We start from the raw sequence: 17,964 nt of genomic DNA, 5'->3' as shown, positions 1-17,964 counted from the left end.
GCAATACTGCTAAAGTTGAATACTACTTTGGAGGTTAAAAAAACTTAAACAACCCAGCATGAATTACTCTCTAGTCTCTTCAGAATCAATTATTGGCACTCAGGAGAAAATCGTGTTTTAGAAAGATTACAATCCACAGTAAGAGCCAGAATCCAATAGCCAAGTGCACCTGAGAAAAGGAAGCAGGCATTTTCTTCTTTTTTTCTGAACTATCTCAGAGAACAGGTAACACCAGGTCAGTTCAAATTAGTCACAGAAAAGGAGAGAAAAATGAATGATACAGTCTTGATGTGAGAAGATGCAGACAATGAACTTCATAGAAGCTGTTTGCTGGTTTAAAAAATATGGCAATGAAAAGTTTTGGCATCTTAAAGTTATTGGAAATTATAAATTAATCATGTTAACTGGCTGGAATTGATAACAGTAATTAATCTTGAGATACATTAATTAAGACCCCCAGATAAGTTTTACAAGAATGCTTAAGCCTTGATTTTGCATCTGCTCCCGGATTATTCTCATACCTGGCACATAACTGGAAAACAGATCTACTTTAAATTCTATGGTTATATAACAAATATTTTTCTTTATTCTGAGCTTAAACCTACGAATTCTTTCACACTTTCACTACCATCCTTCCCTCACCCCTCTCCAAACTCCTCTCAAATCTATCAGAAACAGTAATTTATAACAATTGATATAGTCTCCACACAAATTTTGAGTTAATTCACAGCACCAGACCAGGGCAAGAGACTTACAATTATTTATGCTGTGTCCTTCCATATGACTTTCTGTAACATAAAGAAACCTTCAAGGCTATGCTAAAGGCAAAATAAAAATGTCTTGAAGTTGTGAGAGAACTTTGGGAAAAAATCAAAACAAAATTCATATCAGAAGTCAGTTCTAAGATTTGCAGGGATTATAATGGAATAAATATTTGGATATAGGCAGAGCCAAGAATTTGATGCAGTTAAAATCAAAGCAAATGTAGAAGAGGTTATCTTAAAGGAAGAATTTTCTTCTTGTTTGCTGAGTGGTCAGCATCCTTTGTGGTAAAAATATCATGTATTCAAAGGCTATCATAACACATACACCTAAAATGGAGGGGGTAATTTGACAACCTTGAATCTGGTTTTTCCTGGCTTTTCACTGTTTTTCTTTGCAATCTTTATTTCTTCTTTTATTGAATGGGGGCTGGGTGTTAAAATGCATGTATATTTCCCCTTCAAAATGTTCCAGGTTGGATTTGGCTTCTATACAGAGTTCAGTGTGAAGCAGACTTGTACAAGTATGGGTCTATAATTATGTTGGGTCTATCTATATATTAGATTAGGAGTCAAATTACTTTTAAGGATTTATAAAGCAAGTCATTTTTCCTAATAATAAATATCTCTTGCATATAGTAATGGCACCTTAGAGTTTGAAACAAATTAATTCAGAAGCAACCTGACATCACAAAAGCATGAATGGGAAAGGATTCAGAATAATAGTATCTTTGGTTTTGTCCTGGTGTTTTTAAGGAATAACGCATTCACAGCATGGAGAATTTTTCTCAACTTTTAGCACATAAGACCTAAGGGACTACATGTCAGAGAGGTTCAATTAACCAAAACATTAGTGCTTCAAGATGTTTGATTTTAAAGACCATATCCTTGAAATTTTAAAGTGAGTAAAATGTATTTCATTACTTCTAGTATGTAAGCCACAATGCCTTGGAGAGAAAGATGACATGAGGAACTGCAGCTTAAGTACCTGGCTGGTTTTTTAAGAAGCATTAAAGAACAGCAGTGACTCTGAATGCCTACATGTTTGCACAGCAACACTGGCTTCTGGAGACAGTTTGATTCTTCTATTATTCAGGTGTGCTTTCAGCATTAAGTAGGAGAAGTCGTCCTGCCATTTTTGGTTAATCAGGAAGAGTCGAGGTTTATGAGATTCTGCCCACTTTTCAAAGAGTTAAACTGTGTCCACCAGATCCTGTGACTCAGAAGATGCCTGTGTGAAGATAGACTTCCACAGCAGTTAACGATAAAGTCTTCCCTGGAGAACCTTGCAAATACCTATATAAAGACTGAAAAAGAAGCAAAACAGTGAAGGGAAGAGACAAATACAGGCATAAATTAGGAAAGAAGCTTTGGCTGTCTGCTAGGCCTCTGCATCTAGTCAGTGGAGCTGCAGTTACAGTATAATTGCAAGCCTCTTCTTTATGTGTAACTGTCAGTGGCCTCTGCTCCCTTCAACTATATTCCGCTGAATCACATAAAATTACATTTTTTGTTGGTCACCAGCACTCATTGGTTTTTATGTATATGACAGTGTTTTGTGGACAGCTGTGAATAATGGCTATGATCTGAATTGTCCTCAGGATGCTACATAACCAGCAGTATGTTAGTACCACATCAGTTTGCATTACCCAGCCTCATAAATGGGGATGCGTCTTCAGATATTGCTTATTCTAGAGTTGCATTAGCCAAAAGTGAATCCTTCTTGTAGTCACCCTAAACCTATCTGACCTAATAGCTATCCATTCTAGTTGAGATATACTGAATTTGGCTCAGTTGTACCGGTAATCTTGTCTCAGTATTGATTCACAGAAAAAGAGAACATGGATGGCAAATTACAAAGCAAGTGGGTTAACAGGATTCATAAATATACTATAATGAAAATAACAATAATATTCCCAATAGGCATGCAATTTTGCCTTAAGGAGAAGGTTGAATAATAGTTGCCTAGTAATGAAGAGAGGCCAGATTACCATCTCCATTCTGTACCAGTAGCAGCTATGGAAGTGGAGGCTGGTACATAGAGGCTAAGCCTCTGACTCAGAGTTGCTCTCACACATTGGTAATAACCGGCTGGAATAGCAGCAGCAGCATACAGCTCCTCGAAGGGATTTTGCAGGCTACAAAGTGAGAAGATAAACTGTTTTTGATGAGATTCAATGTCATGTGGTGGAGCTTTATTAATACAGTAAAATCAACTCTTTAGCTCAAAGTTCAGCACTGATACACCATGCTGCCATTTGGATTTTCAGTGTAATTATTTGACTTTTATGAAGATTTTTCCTAATAAGCAGCAAATTGCTCCTGGACTTCTCAATCATCATTTCAACCAGGCTAATCTCTTTGAGCTGTTGATTGTTTTGAGGGTTTCTTCTACGTTTCATAGCTAAATTAAAATAATCAGAGGGTAGAAAAGCATAAAAACAAAGAAAAAAATTGTGAATCCTCCTTTTATCTTAATAGACAGATCCATGGACAATAAGTTTTAAATATGCAACCCCAAAGTTGTATGCTTTGAAGCTAAGACAATTTCAAAAGAAAAGTGAAAGAATAACCAGCACTGATTCCCCAGTGAACTTTTTTATCATATCTTTTTTGGCAGTTTTTGGGGTCTTTTTTCTGTCTGACACTATTGATTATAAAGCTACGCTGAAACCCACTTCCGCTTATATTCTCTGATGTGTTTCACTATATCCTCTTAGATTATACATTTAATACTAATTTTCTTACCAGATGGGAAACCATGACTTTTCATGTTATGTTATTCTGACAAGTTCAGTGAATGTTTCCATTAGACACACAAGTAGTTACACCTGTGTGTACCACTGCACTATATAACTTTGCCAATTGGTACCTGATTTTATTCATGGTGGTTACTAGATGTGGTTGGAAGCCATCCTTTGATCCTCCCATAGGAAAAAACTGAAATCATAAGAGTTTTCCATACCCTGTACCCGTGCTGCACAGTAAATATTTGTTCAGTGGAGAAGATAGAAGTGTATGACACCCTGCTCACTCTACAAATGTCACGAGAGACTGTGAAGAAAAGGCTTTCATATGGTAGTCTCAGAGCTGCCCAGGCAAGCTCTGAAATCTCATCATAAGGAGACAAAAATCACAATTTTTGTAATATTTTTCTGGCCAGATACACACTTGCCTCCAAAGACACAAATAGATGCACATCCTTGGTTTTTTTTCTTGTTTTCTTATTTTTTAACTTTGTGCTACTGAGCCACGTAATTAGTTAATCTGTAGTTACTAGGACAATGGACAATGATATTTCTTTAATTAGAACCATTTTTATGACTGTATTCAAAGTACTAATTATCACCTGATTACTAATACATCTTAGGAGAAGAAGAGATGGAAAGGAAGAGAGATGTTTTTTCCTGCAGTTGTGGCGGATCCAGAGAGTATGTTATGGTGTTACAAGACACCATCACTGTGACAGTACTAACTGTGAGAGGAGTTGTAATCAGATCACAGGAGAAGTGCTGCAAAGTAAAATAACAGTTTTTGAGGATTTGAGGAATACCTACATCCTAAATTGGTAGAAGGCTGCAATACCTGTGTTCTGTTTCCTGACCTCAACTTTTGTGTTTGCCTTGTTTAGCAGAGAGGGAGGCCAGTGGAGAGAGCCATCCACTCATTCCCTAGCAAAGGTATTTATGTACATCTCAGATTGTAACCTCTGTGTGACCAGCTGCTCTGTTCAGGTTACCAAGCACTATGGGTGACGACTTTTCCTAGAGGTGAAAATACAGTTATATGCATATTATATCAGAGAAGGAGGTAGAATAGAGAATAAAAATTATAGTTTTTAGGGAAACCTTATTTCACTATCAGTAAGTAAATGCTGATGGTTTGGTCAGTCTGGTACCTTCTGAGCAACAATGAAAATCAACATTACAGGCAATGCCAAAACTCATTTCCGACATTGCCCAAATTTTTATGTATTTCACAGCAATAAAATGTTACAGCTCTTCTTGGTTGCAGGATGTGTATGTATAGACTTAGGCTTCACAATTTCCACAATTATTTTTAACAAGTAATACTTCTTATCATGCAATTCAATGAAGTGCTGCAAAATGGCGAGTGAAATTGAGAAATTAAGAAATAAATGAAAAAAAAAGAAAATTAGCAATAAAGTATAACCTATGATTCACAGTATAGTAAAACCTACACTTTTTTCCACATCTTATTTGTCATTGTGTATCTTAGCCATTACCCATTCATCTTTATTGTAAAATATATCCTCACACACTCTAAATAACATTTGTCTTCTTGGTTCTGCAGTTATCTGGAAGAAATATTTTCATTATTCAAGGTTGAATTTTAAAATGCATAACTGCAAAAAAATAACATAGAGGTGAAATTTTTAATGCCTCAAGTAAAATATTTGTATAATTTAAGGAAACATTAATCATTCACCTTATACTCTATCACATATACCATGATTTCCTTTTAGAGGAAGAGTGAATAAAAAGGCAGCTAATACACAGGCAAGTTCAATATGTACGTAAACCCTATGAAAGTAGTGTTTATTAAATGAGATTAGTTGGAATACATTTTAATAGAAAGGAAAGAAGTGCCTTTCAGAATACAGAAAGATACTTTAGAAATCCATTTATATGATTAAAAAGTTACAAACAATTCTTCCTATTTTGTATGACATCATGAAATCTTACCTGTTCCTTTTTATAAAAGCACACATATGTCTTCCATGGATCTGTCCTTAGCCTTTTGTAGCTCCTAGGCAATTTCCAGATAAATACTTCAGTCTTTCAGGTAGTATCAAGAAGCCAAAATTGGGCAATTACTTAAGAAATAACTTGAGAGATTTCTTGAGAATATATATTTTTTAAATTAGCTTCTGTTATCTACTAGCTTTTCCTATCTTCTACCTTTCTGAGCACTTTAACAGCTTGCCTGTGGGACCTCCAGCTCTAAACCAAAACCTAGAAGTATCTAGCTTTTAGTGAAAAGACGCATGGAATGTCAGGTGCATACTTAGCTTACTGTAGGCCAGTTGCAATTGTGCAGCTGTGCAGTTAGTGTATATATGTACACAGATCTGAATATATATCTTTGTGTGTATCCTTACTTTCAAACTTTAGACTGGAAGTATTTTTTTTCAAATGTACAATGTAGGACATATGTCAGAGTTAGCTTATAAATTTTCTATATGTCTTTGGCTAACTAAAAAAGAAGTAATTTTTAAAGTGAAAAATAACAATTGAATGGGCTAAATATCCACTATTTAGTAGTGGATTCTAGTCTTATTTCATATTGGCCCATTATTAAAATGAAGCTATTTTACTTTATAAAGCTATGCTACTTAATAAAGCACTTTTTTCTGCCAATAAGCATAATATGGATACATAAGTTGATATTTATTTGGTTACAAAATACTGCTGGGCTTTATTCTTTCCTCAGGAATTGATGGCAAAAGTAGAACATAAGGAAGCATATTTCTAGTACATTATGAGAACCTTATTTTCTTCAAATAATTTTGCTCTGAGTAGCATATAAATCTTACTTGAACAGCTATGTGAAATTCTGCTATGAAAATGTGATGATATATGTTTTGGGGTTCTTTTTTAATTTTTTTTTTTTTAAGGAAGATTCATAAGACAGTTTCACTTAATGTATCAAGTACTGCCTAAAAGAAAAAGATAAATCCTTACTATTAAAGACTGCATAATGACTCTTGTCAGACAACTGAATTAGTAAAAATGCTTGAAACAATAAATGGAATGGAATGCTGTGTCCAGTTCTGGGCTCCTCAATACAAGATAGACTGGGAGATCATGGAGTCATGGATCCAGCAGAGGGGCACAAAGGTGAAAAGGGGATTTGAGTATCTGTCTCATGAGGAAAGGCTGAGGGATCTGGATCTTTTCTACCTGGAGAAGAGAAGGCTGGGAGGGGACATTATCCAGATATACAAGTGTCTAAAGGGAAGGTTTCAAGAGAATGGATCCAGGCACTTCCTGATGGTGCCAAGCAATAGGACAAGAGGCACTTAGCAGAAAACAATGCACTGTAAGTCCTATCCAAACATGAGGAAGACATTCTTTACTGTGCTGGTGACCATGCACTAGATCAGATTGCCTAGAGAGCTTGTGGAGTCTCGTTCTTTGGAGATATTCAGAAAGTGTCTAGACAAAATACAAAGTGATGTGCTCTAGGGAATCCTGCTTGAGAAGGAAGGCTGGACTAGGTGAGCTCCAGTGGACACTTCCAATCTTACTAATTCTGGGATTCTGTAATTTTTTTTTTCTTCTCTAGGAAATACCTTCTATCTCTAGTATTTCTGGCCTACAGCTACAGAATGCTACCTCCCATTTTCTATACAAAATAATTAAATAACATCATTGGAGGTATAAACTATCCAATAAAAGATTTGCAGAAATCTATCTAACTTTTAAAGAATCAGTCTTCCTTGTCAATAAGCAAACCACAACGTAATTGGGAAAGCATTATTATGAGCCTTTAAGGAAGTAAGAGTTCCATTAGTATAAAGGTCAAAATCTGATAAAATCTGAATCCTTTCTAGTCACTGCATTGTTGGATGGAAACTTAGGATAGACTCCTTTGCTTTGCCCAAGATACATATTGGGTTCTGCTTACAGTCCACCAAGGAACTGAGGAGAATTTAGTGGCAATATTACAAACAACATATGTCATGGTAAGCTTTAAATAACAATGTATTTTGCAACTGTACTTCACAGATATATAATTCTAAGATATTTCGGAAAAATGTCCTATTTTAAAGATCAGAACACACAAAGGTCTGTTAACATGAAAATATAAATAAAGTTTCACTGAATGGCAAATATCCTGAACAGCACTCTGTAATTATTAGAAGTATTGGTGAATAGAAGTAACAGTAAAAGAAGCATTGAGATCTTTTTAGCTGTATGCTGTTTTAATGTTTGAGCACACTGTTGGGTATGCTCTGAGCAACAGACTATAAAACAATTCTGTCGTCAGCGTTGGCCAACAGGAAATTACAATACTCTGCAATCAGGGGAAAATGGAGAGGTGCTCTCTATCAGAGAGTGGTCAGAAGTCCCATTTCCATTTACACAGCAGTCTTGTCAAGAACGAACGTTGCAAGTTTCAACACTGAGTTTAAAGTGACTTGTAAGTTTTTCATGGATTATCCAAGTTACTAAGTAAATAAACAAACAAATAAATAAATAAATAGGAAAGCACTTTGTGTTTTCCCACCTGATTCATATAGGAGCTTAGGAAATTTATTACAAATTGGTTTTATGTCCAGTTTAGAATACTTTTTGGATCAAATTTGAACTTCTAGATTTTTGCAGTAAAATTCACAGGTTCAAAGCCCATGTTATGAAGAAGCCATAAAGTTATTTTGGTCCAGTTACACAAATCTCTCCACAGTTCACTGATCTCTTGCTTTTGTTGTTTTTTTTTTCCAAATGGAGAAAAGCAAAAGATGAGTTCTCCGTGTAGAGATGCTACATTTAAAACACTAAAGCTATTTATCCTGTCTTTTATATGGAAAATCAAAGAAGTAATAATAGTAAGAGCAGAATACCACTCAAATAAGGATAAAAATGAGTTCTTGGTTATTATCATGCTGTACTGAAATTTCAAAAATATAGATTTATTGGCTTAAAGGCAGGCTTCCTTCAAGACCTTGAAAGAACCATTTTTTTTACCTTGGTGTCCATTCTAAATCTGTAAAGTGAAGATAAGAGAAATATGTTTCACACATTATTTGTTTTAGTTTTGTGAAAGAAGAGTGTGTAGCTGGAGGAGTATAAAACTTGAATACCAATGGAGCAAGAATTTTAATGGAAGGGCTCATGCTCAAAACTTTTGGTGCAGTGCTTGTTTTGTTTTGTTTTCAATTAAAATGGTAAACACTGATATATGAGTACGTACCACTAGTTTACAAAAGAAACCTTTGCTTTCATTTCTGTGATTACCTTCTTACACTCTACCTCACTTTCCTTTATTAAACTATGGCAAGATATTTATTTCGTTAATTAAAGAATTAATATAGCAGTGGTGCTAAAGTATTTAACTACTTCACAGCATTTCTTCAGTGTTAGTACTTGAGTGTTCAGCTATTTTCAGCTGAGAAACTGTAGAAAAGAGAGAGAAAACTGTGCCTCATTTAGTGCAGCATGGGTTGTGATCACTATACTGTCAAAGAAAGCTTCAGTCATGCTCTCCTTAAAGTATGGTGTTTTCGGAAGGGCTTGCTTAAGGTATGGGTTGGGTTTTCTTCCATACTTAAGATGTCAATAAGATATTCATACTACTTGCATGGTTTAGTAAAATAACTGTTTTGATGTTCGACTGTCTTTGTGGCATCTCCATTCTTTCTTCTTTCTTCTTTCTAAGATTGACTTGCTTTCCACCTTTACTCTGCTCAGAAGCAGTATTCTGCTGCTCTCTGGCCCAACAGAACTAGTAGCTTTTCTATTCCCTCTCTGTGATGCATTGTCTTTGTAGGAATAGGAGACTGCTGGGAGCACGTGGATTACAATAAAATATGGCCTTGCTCAATCTTACTGCTAAATTCCTTTAGAACAGCTAATATCAACTTTATATGGATTTTCTGTGATGGATGATTATTGTTTGCATGCAATGATAATAGCTTAGCATTGCAGAAGCCTGGATTTATTTCTTTCATTCAATAGGACTAATCAGGTATGGCAGAAAGGGGTATAAAAACACCCTGACTGTCTCTACAGAACAACTGAGCTACCTGAAATCCGAAAAAATATGATGTCATCAGACAAGTGCCATGAATGCACTCAGTGTTAGGGTCAGACTCACTGGGAGATATATAATTTCATGCTTGTATAGATAATAAGTCCGCTGCTCTTCAGTTTGAATAGAGTTGATAGATTTTCACTCTGGACCCTTCCTGTGATTATAGATTTCTCTCTCTTTCTCTCAATCTCACTGCCCCTAATAAATATTATCTACCCAGCACAGTACTTGAAGTTCAAAATGTTGTCCTCTGAAAAGCAGAGCATTTCTTCTCTCTGAACAGATAATAAAAGTACTAAGATTTGACTTGACTTCTTCATCTTTGAGAGTTTAGAAAAAGTGGACCCAGACATGAAGAAGTTGCATAAAAACCACCAGGTTTTTAATGCTTCACAATATCTTTCATTTATAATTAACTGGCAGGAGAACTGTAGTCGTGGAAAGGGGTTGTCTCCATTCGAAAGACAGGTATCTTCTAAGGAAAGGCGAGAACCCCTTTCCTGAGATGCAGAGAGCAACCCCCTCCCTTCTAATTATTTTAGTTTCAAATCAGAGGCCTTCAGGCAGGAGATGTGGGGATAGGAATAACAGTTCTTTACTGATATCTAACAATGCAAAATAGCAGAAATAACAACAGCTATAAAAATTGACAACAAAACAGAACAGTATAGCTCAGTTCCAGTCTCTTTTGGCCAAGGCCCTCTCTCCCTGCGCTCAGTTACCGGTGCTGTGGGGGCAGGGCAGGTCCCGCGCAGTTGAAGAGAGCTGGGTGATGGCGGCCGCGGCCCAGGGGTGAGAGGGATGGGGAAAGTGCCTCCCCCTCACGGTGTCGGTCGTGGTGCTCGGCAAAGTGTCCAGAGGTAGTAGAATGAGGTGGGAGAGCAGAAGAGTGATGTCCAACGCAGGGAGCGTGGATCTCAGTGCTGGGATGACAGGGGAGATGCCAGATCGGAGCCCGGTCCGTCCTCCCACTCCACGAGCCAAGTGAGAGAGTTCCAGCCCACTCCAGACCCCTCTCCCACCTTTCCTTTTCCTGTCTCCACCCACCTCCCTGCGAGAGAACATTTATGGTTCCTAAGGTGTAGCCACAACTTCTTAGCATAACAATGGGAGAAATTCCACAGAAAGAAAAGGGAACAATTCAACCCCCAACAGGGGTTTTAACCCTTTAAGTGCTGGGGAAATAAGATGCACAGCTATGGTCGTCTTTCATGACAGGAAGAAAGAGACAAGTCTATTCAGAAACATACTTGGTTTTATAGCATGACTCGCAACTCCAAGAGTAGAGAAAAGATGATTGGTTCAGAGAGAAAACACCCCATTCCCAGGGCCTGGTCATGCACCACAGCACGTGTTCTATCTTGTTATTAATTTATTTTTATTTTGACCAAATTATCACCTTGGGAGAAATTCTCCCTAGCCTTGAGCTGGACCAGCTTATTGGCTGGGAACAGAGCTGAAAAGCTCAAGCCTGGAATATTTTTCAGGCTGTAATTTTCTTACTTTCTCAATATGTATCCCACAGGAACTCACACAGTTCCTAACCACGAGAGCTGTAGCCTGCATAAGGCCAGGAAGTACCAGAAACAAAGACCAGCTCGGGTAGCAATGGGCTAGTGATTGTATGCAAAAGAGTTTGATATACAAAACTCCCATTTTTTTCACAGAGAGATTTAACACAGAGAGATTGCTCATATAAGCATCCTAATAAAAAGAAGTCTTCAGTGTGCCACAGTTAAAGAATAATTTATATAGCACTATTGTCACTTTGTATATTTTCTTGTCGCTATGTATGTCTTTGTGATAAGCAAATTATCTTGGTTACGGATGTTTTAATGCTATCACTATAGAAAGGACCTGATTGGATAGCTGTTATTTATGTCCTCAGCTGTTTCCATACAGTCTAGGTAGCCTGAGCCCTTCCTTATTTCTCTTACCCATAAATAGCATCATTTTCTTATCTTTCTCCACTAAGTGGCCTTTCTCTCAACACCAAGTGGCCTGCACATCAGTCTTCTACTGAGCTTCTCAGAGGTTTTTCTCCCATGTGTTCAAAATATTGTCACTGTAGAAAAATTCTTACATTGCACTCTTCTATTTTTTTCATTTCGCAAGGCTCTTGATCAAACTGAGTCCATATATTGTCTACTTTGTACCTGTTCTTCAAGTTTCATTTTCTTTCATCTGCTTCTACTTTGCAACAAAGTAAATTTTTACTTTAATCTTCTGTTTTCTCTGTATCTCCTACCATGATGACCCATAGCCTAGAAATATTAATTCCTGAATTTCTTTGTCATGAAATCTTATCTACTTTGTATTAAAATCTAGAGATTAAAAGATCCCTTCTTTCTTTGCACCCCTTTGAGATATATTATGAAAAGGAGTGAAGTGAACAAAATATACTTAAACTATGAATTATTTTGAGTACCCTGTGAAATCCTTTGCTGCCTTATTCCAAGTATCTGCCTTCATGGATCCCAACTATCTTATAACTTTGAGTTCCTAGAGTGGATTGAATCAATGGATTTGTGCAAAGAGCCTAGACTGGAATTCTCTTCTCCAGGATGAAAATGCTTCTGTTTACATTTGCCTCTTCATGAAGTTAAATTATGATAAATTTGACCCCCTTACTCTCAAATCATCACTTCAGTTAAGTGCTTTTCAACCTCATGCATGTTTTGCCTCCATTGCTAGAGCAAAAAATTGCTTACAGTATCAATTACAAACTCATGTAGCATTATTTTTAATGCTGAATTGGACATGAGATGCAAACCTTTTGAGATGCAATGTGTATTTATGGTCAGCTGCTACTAGCAGACCAAAAGGTGAGTGCATGGAATAATATAGTGCTGGGCTATTTTCAGCTGCCTATAATTAAAATGAATAGATCTTGAATTATTCATAAATAAATCCTCAAACCAAGTCAGTGCCCAGTGGATATAGGTATTTCATTTCTGAATATCTTGGTAAGTCAAAGTTGCATAGCTAATCCTTCACCTCATCTTTAGCTTCTGAATACTTTCATAGAACTGAAGATATGTTGCTACTGGACACTGTCAGTCTTTTGAATTTAATGAGGGTTCTCAACACAGGGGAAAAGGAAGCAGTGATCCAGATTTGTATTCTTTTATCTTAAAAGGTGCAAAAGGATAACATGTACCCCAGTAAAAATGTATATACTGCATGTTCAGTGGCCTGAACTCTTGAGCATCTTCTGTAGAGGTGCAAGTAATTGTTGCATGATGATTATTTTCATCAGCCTAAAGCATGAAAGCAATTGAGTGAAAAAAATCCTCATGTTACATAAAATGATTATTGCCTGTGAGCCATAATAAACAATGTTGTTCTCACAGTGGTGATGTTAAGCAGCAGAACAAATGAGTACAGCCTGCTGATTGTGCAATGTCTTGATCATTACCAATTTCTGTAAATCCCAGTGAGTAAATGATTTAATTATTGGGGTGTCTGTATAATCGTTCCTAAAATGATATTGGTGAGAATGCACCACAGTCACTTTTGACTGTGTCTTAAATATCTACAGCTCTTAGTGTTTTTCACTGTTGGACTTTGCTTCTTCTCTGCTGGATGTCCAGGAGGTGTGCTAAAATGCAACCACAAAGGAATGCAAAGCCAATTTATATTCAGGAGGTAAGAAATAATGAGCAGAATAAAAAAAAACTTCCAGGGAGAAGAAGGGAAGAAGTAGGAGGGAAGGCTGGGAGATTTATGCCTACAGTGCATAAGAGTAGCATCACCGTAACTTCACAAGGTTTATTGCTTTACCATTCCTACAATCCTGGGCTTCATCCAGAAACCCATCAAACTAACCATGTTGTTATTATATTTTGAATTTAAACTAAATGCTGATTGGAGGGTAAAACTGCTGTAAATTGATGAGCCCACGCAGAAAAGAGGCTTCCCCTGTATTCCATGAGAATCTTCCTTTACTCAATGCAGGTAGGCAAGCATGATTTTCAAGTTCAATAGCAAGTTTGTATATACAGTGATACAGATTGTCAGCTGTCAGCATTGAAAAATGAGTCCTGAAATTGACCAAAAATCATTATCTGACTAAAGCAAATTTGTACTTAGGAGCTGCAGTATTAGCCCTTAGTTTTAACTGAGTTTCAACCAGGTGAGAGCCAGATCAACTATCTCAATATTGCATTGTAGCTGGGAGTGTGCACACACACACCAAATGGCTTACAAACAATAATCCTGTCTTTAACAGGATGTTCAGCACTTATGAACTGAAAACTTTCCGGAAGTCAGATCACCCTCCCTGTTTCATGTTTTCCTTTCTGGTCAATGTGAGATCACCTCCTCCGTTTAGAGTCCATCCTTACAAATATAAGTCATGAAAACACAAGGTTTTTGAACATCTTTGAAAATCTTATTACTCTGCCTATCCTGTGGATTTAAATAATATAAAAGAGGAAAATGTAAAAGTAAATACTTTTTTTTAGACATACCATAGATTGTCTGCACCAGTTAGTTTTTAAGGACAGCTCCTTGAAGCTATCTGTCTCCCCGTGTGTGGAAAATGTTTAGTACTGGCTGGTACTTTTAGCTGTCAAATGCATTAGATTTCTTGTAGTCTTTCCAGGTTGTTAACTGGCATGTAAGGTGGCTTTATCAATCCCAAGGAATACTACTTTCTCTCTCTTACTGAATTTGAGTAGATTTCTCCATTCTTCCTCATTAGACTGTAATTGCTCTGTAATTTTTTCAGCTACAGCTGGGACAATAAGTCTTGATGGAACAATACCATAAAAGAGCACTGAGGATTCAAAAACCACCCTCTTGATTTTCATTACTTCTCACCTCCCCCTACTGCAAGTACCACAAAAAGTTCATGATAGCAGAACAGAAAAAGAAAGATTAAATAATTTGATTCAAGATGATCACCTAGATACCCCTCTAGTAATATATCCATCTTAGAAAAGCTACATTTGCTAGATACATTCTTGGGAGGGGGATGGGGGAACAGTAGATTTTGTACTTGCATATGTACCCATGGGCACTTCACCTAGTAATGCATGTACCCAAAGACTAAAGACAGAAAATAGGAAAAAATATTACAATTCAAAATATTACAATTCACAAGGTCAGTTTCAGTTTTCTCTGCTCGTATTTTCTGCTTCCATCTGCATTTGCAGGACTTCCTAACTCATCTCTAGTTCTGTTTGTTAGATGGGGAAAAAAAGCACTTTTATCCTTACTCCTTTTGACACATAAGGTGCATAGTGTTTCAGGATATGTCCCAAATGGGCCCAGTAACGCTTCACAAGATATTTATTTCCACTCAGAAAAAAAAGTTTTCTTCCTGTAACCTAGTTCAGAACCCCTGCCTATTGGGTCAGTTTTCTGAGAATCAGTTCCTTATTAGCCATCCATTTCACACGGAACATGTTCCTGCAGAAAAATCCGCCAAATATATTTCAAGATATTTTTGTAATCACAATATTAAAAAAAAAAAAGTAAATTTACATTACTCGGTTACATTACATTAATGCTAGGATTCCTACACTTTGGAAGGTTCAGTACTTCATGTCTTTTAAAACAAATTGTAGATTATTCTAATTTTGTTCCAATTAACACTAGCCAATCTAGTAATTTTCACTTTGTCACTCATTCTTTTTTCTTACCTGTTGTATCCAATTTGGTCTGCATTCGGCCTGTGCTGTTCCACTTTTTCCATGATTGGAAATAGATTGTATTGAAAAAAAAAAAAACCGTTAGAAATCAGCAATGCTTTTTTCCAAAGTCTGCAAGCTAAAATTAATACAAAATCCTGACCATCTATCCCTTTGTGCCGGCTATTTTCCACATTTGACTAAAAATCCAGGAATTTCCCACCGCTTCTTTAGTTTTATCTAGTTTATTACCACATTTCAACTCTTCTTAGGAGAGCTGTCTGTATGGGGTAGGCATGGAAAGGTCTTGGTAGCAGGAGGGATACAGAGGTGCCTTGTGTGAGAAGCTGCTGGAAGCCCCAGGACAGGTCTGTTAGTAGTCAAGGCCAAGTCCCTATAACTAAATATTGAAGAAGGAGGGAAAAGTTGCTGTGCAACAATTGCTGTCAGAGAAGAAAGGAGTGAGAATAAGAGAGAACAGCCCTGCAGACCTCAAGGCCAGTGCAGAAGGAAGGGAAGGAGGTACTCCAGTCACTGGAGCAGAGATTCCCCTGCAGCCCCTGTGCAGACCATGGTGAGGCAGCTGTACCCCTGCAGCCCATGGGGATCCACTGGAGGACTCCCGTGCTGGAGCAGGATGCCTGAAGAAGGTTGTGACCTGTCTTGGTTCGAAAGAGAGGTATCTTCTAAGGAAAGGCGAGAACCCCTTTCCTGAGATGCAGAGAGCAACCCCCTCCCTTCTAATTATTTTAGTTTCAAATCAGAGGCCTTCAGGCAGGAGATATGGGGATAGGAATAACAGTTCTTTACTGATATCTAACAAGGCAGAAAACAACAACAGCTATAAAAATTGACAATAGAACAGAACAGTATAACTCAGTTCCAGTCCCTTTGGCCGCAGGCCGTCTCCCTGTGCTCAGTTACCGGTGCTGTGGGGGCAGGGCAGGTCCCGCGCAGTTGAAGAGAGCTGGGTGATGGCGGCCGCGGCCCAGGGGTGAGAGGGATGGGGAAAGTGACTCCCCCTCACGGTGTCGGTCGTGGTGCTCGGCAGAGTGTCCGGAGGTGGTAGCGTGAGGTGGGAGAGCAGCAGAGCGATGTCCAACACAGGGAGCGTGGATCTCAGTGCTGGGGTGGCAGGGGAGATGCCAGATCAGAGCACCGGGGCATCCTCCTTCGACTCCACGAGCCAAGCAAGAGAGAGTCGCAGCCCGCCCAGACCCCCCATTCCACCTTTCCTTTTCCGGTGTGTCCCCCTCCACCCACCTCCGTGAGAGAGAACATTATCTTATTGTTTTAAGGTGTAGCCACAACTTCTTAGCATAACAATGGGAGAAATTCCACAGAAAGAAAAGGGAGCAATTCAATCTGCATCCCATGGGGATCCAATGGAAGACTCCCGTGCTGGAGAAGGATGCCTGAAGGAGGCTGTGACCCCATGGGAAGCCAACACTGGAGCAGATTTCTGGCAGGACCTGTGGCCCCGTGGAGAGAAGAGCCTACGCTGGAGCAGGTCTGCTCTCTGGTCTTGTGACCCCACAAAGAACTCGTGCAGTCTGTTCCTGAGTGACTGCACCATGGGAGGGACCCATGCTGGACCAGTGAAGATCTTCAGCCCACCGAAAGAACCAGCACTGGAGCATTTTGGGAAGGACTACTGTGGGAAGGACCCTACATTGGAACAGGGGAGAAGTGTGATGAGTCCTTCCATGGAGGGGATAGGAGAGGCAGAGACAACGTATGATGCACTGACCACAGACCCCAGTCCTTGTCATCCTGTGCCACTGTTTGGGAACATGTAGAGACAATCGGGGTGAAGTTGAGCCTAGGAAGTAGCGGGGGGGAGGGGAGGGGGGTAGGGGAGGGGAAGGGAAGGGCGGGGGTGGGTAGGGGTATGGTGTTTTTAGGATTTGGTTTTATTCCTCGTTGTCTCACTCTGAGTTGATGGGGAATGAATTGAACTATTTTCCTTGAGTCGTGTCTGTTGTTCTTATGACTGTAACTGGTAAGCAATCTCTGCCTTTCCTTGTCCCAGCCCATGAACGCTTGGTTTATTTTCTCTCCCCTGTTCAGCTAAGGAACACAGTGATAGAGCAGCTTTGCTGGGCACCAGTGCACAGCTAGGAGCAACCCACCACACAAGCCTTAACACACTCGGACCAGACACTCGTAAGTTTTTTAACTGTGTACTGCAACTAACAGAAACTCATACACGTGCTTCTCTTTCCTTTTCATAAAGTAATGTTTGCATTCATGCTTTATGTATTTTATTTTCTTTATAACAAGCACAAACTCTAATGTGAATTTTATGGTGGGTCCTGTCTTCTCTTCTACCTACCTGTCATGTTTTAAAATTCTGTTTTTGCAGAATAGTTTCCTTATGGGTGTCCCGATCTCTCCCCTTTTATTCCCACTTCATTCATTAAATGCAGGGCAATACCTGTGCTTGAACTGAATTCCTAATTTAATGAGTCTCCTTTCCTGCACATCAGGAACACATTTTTGTACAAAGTATCTTGCATTCTGAATGTCTTAGTAGCAGATTTCTTGTAAGAGATTTGCTTTTGAAAGTAGTGTGTTTACAACTCATTATTTAATTACTTGAATAAATCTTTCATTTATGACTAATTTCAGGGGCAAGATTAATTTTTGGCATAACTCCACAGGTATCAATGGTGGATTGGCCTAGAGAGCTTGCAGTAATCCTAATCAGCTTTACTTCCTTAGTAAAATGGAAGATGATGTTCAGAAAACTGTGATAAAATGAGCTTAAGCATGATAATGCAATGGCA

General features: G+C 38.3%; 1 protein-coding gene across 12 annotated transcripts in view; it reads left to right on the top strand.

Moving 5' to 3' along the window:
* LINGO2 (leucine rich repeat and Ig domain containing 2) overlaps window positions 1-17,964 on the top strand; it is a 687,670-nt gene that overhangs the window by 621,804 nt on the left and 47,902 nt on the right. For 9 of the 12 annotated variants that reach the window (XM_088156133.1, XM_088156120.1, XM_088156122.1 and 6 more), the window contains one exon: window positions 17,246-17,341. The exons of the other annotated variants lie outside the window; for them this stretch is intronic. The gene's annotated coding sequence lies outside the window, so the exon portion shown is untranslated. The remainder of the gene's footprint in view (window positions 1-17,245; window positions 17,342-17,964) is intronic. 12 annotated transcript variants of the gene reach the window in all.

The sequence above is a fragment of the Sturnus vulgaris genome, chromosome Z, assembly GCF_052056855.1.
Source record: "Sturnus vulgaris isolate bStuVul1 chromosome Z, bStuVul1.hap1, whole genome shotgun sequence".
Lineage (NCBI taxonomy): Eukaryota > Metazoa > Chordata > Aves > Passeriformes > Sturnidae > Sturnus > Sturnus vulgaris.
This window is presented reverse-complemented; position numbering and strand designations above follow the sequence as displayed.